The 5,239-nt window shown below is 50.8% G+C and overlaps 1 pseudogene; it reads left to right on the plus strand.

Annotated features, from left to right (window-relative positions):
* Positions 1–2,517: 2,517 nt before the first annotated feature.
* On the plus strand, positions 2,518–3,044 carry LOC118755205 (annotated as a pseudogene).
* The last annotated feature ends 2,195 nt before the right edge of the window (positions 3,045–5,239 follow it).

Consider the following 5,239-nt stretch of genomic DNA (forward strand, 5'->3'; position numbering starts at 1 on the left):
TGTATAGATGTTGCTGCAACTTGTTCAATTTGACATGTTTCGCACGTTGTTTCACTTCGCATTTGAAATTAAGCTTTGAAATAAAGATGAATATGAAGATGAAGAAATAAATGATGGCGATGAAGGCAAAAGTGAAGATAAAGACGAAAATGGAGACAATGACAGATACATAAGAATCAGGGTAACTGAAAGGGTAAAAACATTTCTTGAATTTATGAAGTGAACTTTCTATAGCGGCAGTTGGTTGGTTGGGAGTAAATTTTCAAATTCAAGGGGAATAATGCACATCGACGTGGTTCCAAGCGGTTTAGCGGTTTGAGAATACAAACAAAAACAAGATGCCTAGAGGTACAGGCAAAAACGAAGATCAAAGTAATTCTAAACACTTTAAGGTAAAGGTGAAGAGGAATATGCAAAAATAAAGATAAATATGAAGAAAAGGATGAGGATGAAGATCGATATTGTTATCGATATAAAACTTAATATTTTCATCGATAAAATAATCGATATTGCTTTGATAAAATAATCGATATAGTTATCGATACAATAATGGATATTGTTATGGGTATAATAATCGATTAAATAATTGATTTTGTTATCGATTTAGTCATTTATATTGTTAACGATATGTACAATAATCGATACTGGTGATTGTTATATTTATCGATGAATTAATCGATTTTACAATCGTTGTATTTTTTTATATGTTTATGGATATTGTTATCGGTATTTTATCGGTATTTTTTCCTCATCGATGTTGGTCTCCTTGGCGTGGCGATGAGGCTTAAGTGGTGACATTGGGGCCTTGAGGGGCTTCTATGTCAGCATGAACTAAGAGGGAGGCTCCGCATGAGAACCTGCGTAAGACACGAGCACCGAGACAGTTTCCTATGTGGAGATTACCGTACCGACGATTACTCCTGCCCTCATCCCTCCTTATTTCTCCTATCCCAACAACCCAACTCTTCCATGGGGCGCTGCCGTGGTGGACCGTTAATTTCCCCTTACTTTGCTTACGAACAAGATGAATACAAACCAAAATAAAACAAAAACAATAACAAAAACTAAAATTTCGAGCAGCGGAGGATCGTCGGAGCCGACGTCCAAAGCTGTCTCCACCCCGGTTGGGGATTCTGAGGAGGCGAAGGCATCTCCGGCTAAGGCCACGAGTGGGGCCTGCACGGCCAGCGCCGTAGGGAAACCGGAGCTGGCTATCGACAAAGCTTCGAGCAGCGGTGGGTCGAAGTCGACACCCATAGCTGCCTCTGTCCCGGGTGGGATTTCTGGCCCTGAAGTTGCGAAATCGCCCTGCGTTAAGGGCTTAAGCAGGGCCTTCACGGCCGGTGCCCCAGGGGGGTCGAAGCCAGCTCCCTCTGGTACTAAAGGCCGCGGAATTCTGCCGGTAGTGGGTAGTGCCTGTGCGAAATCGCACGGAGCATCTGGGGGTACGGTGCGTGGCGGAATCGCCAGCACCAGCAAGGGTCTCTCGCCGCGTGTCTTTGGAGCTTCGAGGACCTCGGATCGGGCACCTCAGGGAAGGCCTAAACGGCGCGCCACCGAGGCGAGAAAGGATCGCTCGGACCGTCGCATGGCCGCCAAAATTTTCGAACGCTACGGCGATCAGTGTGCTGGTCAAATGAGTGATCAGCATGCCCGAACGCTCGAGTGGGCCAAAAAGGTGGTCGGCGATGCGGAGGCTGCGACATCCGCCCAGCGGAAGGTAGCCGATGGCGCGAATGCGCTGTCGACTATGAAGCGGCAGAGATCACGGGAGGGGGAAACCACGACCGTGAAAAGGTTTCGTACGGGGCCGGCTCACGAAGAGTGGAAGCGTGTGGCGGCCGCCATGTCGGCGGTATTTATGAGGGTGGTCAGGGGGAATCCAGGGCCACCAACCTAGGTGTGAGAGTGCCGGTTGGCACCAAGGGCTGCACAAGCTGACGAGGTGCACCGATGAGCGGTCGGCAGCCTTATACAAGGAGGCAGTCTCCCTGGTGGGGGAGGTTTGGAAGGGTGCCGATCTAGTGGCCGTGGACAAGGCGGATCTTCCGATGCGGCCACGGGCTCGGGTATGGCTCCCTACTGAGCTTACCTCTCCAGAGGAGATCGAAGGAATACTGTAATCCTTCTCTCCCGACGCATAACTGGAGGGTTATCTGGCTGGAGAGGACCGAGGAATCTTATCGGCAAGCGCTGATACTGCTTAATGTAGAGTCCCTCGGTGCTCTCGGCGATACAAAGGGGGTCATATACTATGGCTTCGAGAAGGTGGTTCTACGGATTCTACCGACCGAAGCCAAAGCAGATGACCCTCTGCCTCCAGCTACTTCGGAGGGAGGAAGAGAGGCCATTGACTCCGCCAGCATGGAGTTGGGAGACTCTGCTCAATCGGATGTTGAGAGCATTGGGGGCGGCTCCTCTGCCGGGGCGTCCGTCTTCAGTCTCGAGAGGCTGTTCGGTGGGGTCGATGTCCGCGGTGAGAGCGCGGAACTAGCGCTCATGGAGGATATTCTGGAGAATGAAGATTCTGCAGATTAATCTCCAGCATTCCAAGGCGGCATCCGCCAATCTTTTGCTCCACCTTGAGCAAGGTGGGGCTGACGTGGTTCTGATACAGGAGCCATGGCTGAGCAGTAATGGTATTTCTGGAATCAGAACAAGGAACTACAAGCTGATAGCGGCGAACAACGTAGGTAGAACTAGGCCCTGTTTGCTTATCAGAGGTGAACTAAAGCTTTTATTTTGCATAATTTCAGCAATGAGGATATGGTTACCATTAGGCTGGAACGAGAGGCTGGAGAACTCTGGCTCATATCCGCCTACATGCCGCACGATGACGAGGTGGAGCCACCTCCAACGCTGCTGAGGAGCGCTATAGTGAAGCCAAGCGACGGAAAGCTGGCGTGATCTTGGGGTCTGATGCGAACTCGAGGCACTCAGTTTGGGGCAGCTCGGATACAAACTTGCGAGGTGAGTCACTTTTTGAGTTTATTCTAAGTGAAAACTTACATATCTGTAACAGGGGAATTTCCCTACGTTTATAACTGCTGCCAGGGAGGAGGTTCTTGACCTCACACTGGCTTCATCTGAGACAGCACCTCTGATCTCGGATTGGAGGGTTCTGAGCGAACACTCTTTTTCGGATCATAGGTATATTCAATTCTCTTTGGACGAAACGCGTCCACGTAGCAAGCCCTTCAGGAACCTGAGGAGCACGAACTGGGATCTGTATAACAGGAACCTTCGCGGAGTGCTCCCTGATGCGCCAGAACCAAATTCTGTGCAGTCGGTAGACTCGCTGGAGGAGCTTGTTGAAGTTTTCAGCTCTGCGTGCAGGGAAGCTCTTGAAAGCGCATGTCCACTGAGATTTCAGAAAGGTAGAGGGAAACCCCTTTGGTGGACTGTGGAGCTCTCTGAGTTAAGAGCGTCGAGCAGACGACTTTTCAATAGGGCCCATAGGAGTAAGTTGTCTTCTGATTGGGAACTCTATAAGATTGGACTAGGAATCTACAAGTCCGAAATAAGAAAGGCTAAAAAGATTTCATGGAGGTATTTCTGCGAAAACGTTGAAGGGTTTCATGAATCTTCGAGATTTAGGCGTATTCTCGCTAGGAGTCCTGCTCCGCTGGGCTACTTGAGGGATGAGGCAGGGGACTGGACTATGAGCGGCGAGGAGTCGCTTAGGCTGCTCCTGGACACTCACTTTCCTTCAGATCCCTTCCCTGAGGAGATCTCCTTAGGGGAAGTGTGCGGAGACTGTGCTGCTGTTTCTGACCTCCTGGATGAGCGCCGCCTGGCGTGGGCGATCAATTCGTTCGAACCCTTTAAATCCCCAGGACCTGATGGCATCATACCTGCGCAGCTGCAAAAGGCGGCGGAGGTGTCGCGCCGTTGGTTGGCCCCAATCTACGCGAGCTGCGTTAGATACGGGTACATTCCCAGGGGCTAGAGGGTCGTCAAGGTGGTGTTCATCCCGAAGGCCAGAAGGAGCTCTCATGTTGCCCCCAAGGACTTTAGGCCAATCAGTCTTTCATCGTTTCTGCTGAAGACGTTGGAGAGGCTGGTTGATATGCACATAAGGAGCATGATTCCTCGGGATCGCCTGTCTAGAGCCCAGCATGCTTACTGTAAAGGACGGTCGGTCGATACTGCTCTGCATACAATTGTGAGGTGTATAGAGGAAGCCTTCACTCACAAGGACTTTGCCGTAGAAGCCTTCCTCGATATCGAGGGGGCTTCAATAATGTCCTGCCGGACGCAATAGTTAAGTCGCTAGATAAGGTTGGGGTTGAGGTCAGTCTCATTGGGCTCATCGAAAGCTTGCTGCGTGACAGAACTGTCTTGGCCGTCTGGGGTAGCGCCTGCTTGTCTCGCATGGTGAGCAGGGGCACCCCGCAGGGAGGGGTTCTCTCACCCCTTCTCTGGGTCGTCGTGGTGAGAGAGCTACTAGTGGAGCTGGAGAGACACGGCTGTCGGGTAATTGCCTATGCAGGCGATGTGGCGCTCCTAGTTAAAGGTAAATACCTGAACACTCTGTATGAACTGACCCAACGGTACATTAACATAGTTATTAACTGGGCGGCCAAAAGTGGTCTTGCCGTAAACCCTAGTAAGACAGAGCTGGTCTTATTCACAAAAAAATATAAAATCCCCGCCGCTGCTCTTCCCTCGGTTGGAGGTCTGCGCTTACAGCTGTCTGACAGGGTCAAGTACTTGGGCTTGATCCTGGACGGGAAGTTGTCGTGGGTACCAAACATCGAGGAAAGGGCAAGAAAGGCATCAGTGGCCTTATATTGTTCTAGGAGGTTTCGACTTCATCCCCGATCGTACGGATTACTGCACCACCGTTACGGCTCCTAGGAGCTTCTTCTCTGTCCATTTTCCCTCAAGGGATGAGTGGGCCGGGCGGGACTTCTGGAGGAGGGGTGCGGTGAACTTCTTTACGGATGGATCGAAACTGGATGGCAGGGTTGGTGGAGGGGTCTTCTGTCTAGAGCTTTCCATCGGCACTAAGTTCAGGCTCCCGGACTTCTGCAGTGTATTCCAGGCGGAAGTAGCTGCTATCAAGGAGGCGGTGGATTGACTGCTAAGGAGCGTTATAACCGTCAGGGAAGTGAGCGTATATTCTGATAGCCAGGCGGCTATCAGGGCTTTGAGTTCGTTAGAGGTGCGCTCTAACCTGGTTAAAGAATGTCTTCTCTCTCTCTCAGCCGCGTCGGAATACTTTCGCATTAGGCTT

This window comes from Rhagoletis pomonella, unplaced genomic scaffold, assembly GCF_013731165.1.
Source record: "Rhagoletis pomonella isolate Grant_MI unplaced genomic scaffold, Rhpom_1.0 Rhpom_scaffold_05616, whole genome shotgun sequence".
In the NCBI taxonomy this organism is placed as follows: Eukaryota; Metazoa; Arthropoda; class Insecta; order Diptera; family Tephritidae; genus Rhagoletis; species Rhagoletis pomonella.